This window comes from Nicotiana attenuata, unplaced genomic scaffold (genome assembly GCF_001879085.1).
Source record: "Nicotiana attenuata strain UT unplaced genomic scaffold, NIATTr2, whole genome shotgun sequence".
Taxonomy (NCBI): domain Eukaryota; kingdom Viridiplantae; phylum Streptophyta; class Magnoliopsida; order Solanales; family Solanaceae; genus Nicotiana; species Nicotiana attenuata.
In genome coordinates, this window is record NW_017673862.1 from 116,724 (window position 1) to 117,072 (window position 349).

The following is a 349-nucleotide window of genomic DNA, read 5'->3' on the forward strand; positions in this document are numbered from 1 at the left end:
GGAACATAGCATCCGAATTACAACCTTGGAAATAATCCAGATTAAACTGAAAGGAAATCAAAACTAACTACCAAGACTCCTCCGGGTAGGAAGGGGAGTTGCTTCCCAATTGTTAAGCTTTGCCTGGGGCCCCACGAACTGGACATCTGCCTTGCTTGGACCTTCTCCGGCCTCTAATACATTCACCTCATCAAACAGCTTTTCAAACCTCTCGATCAGCTCCTTGTCGGGATCAACCACACCACTGGGCATTGCTGTTGCTAGACGCTTCTTAGTACCAGGCCTGACAAAGGAACGGGAAAGGCGGGGAATAGGTTTTGGAAGGGTCCGTGCTTTCTTTTTCATCTTT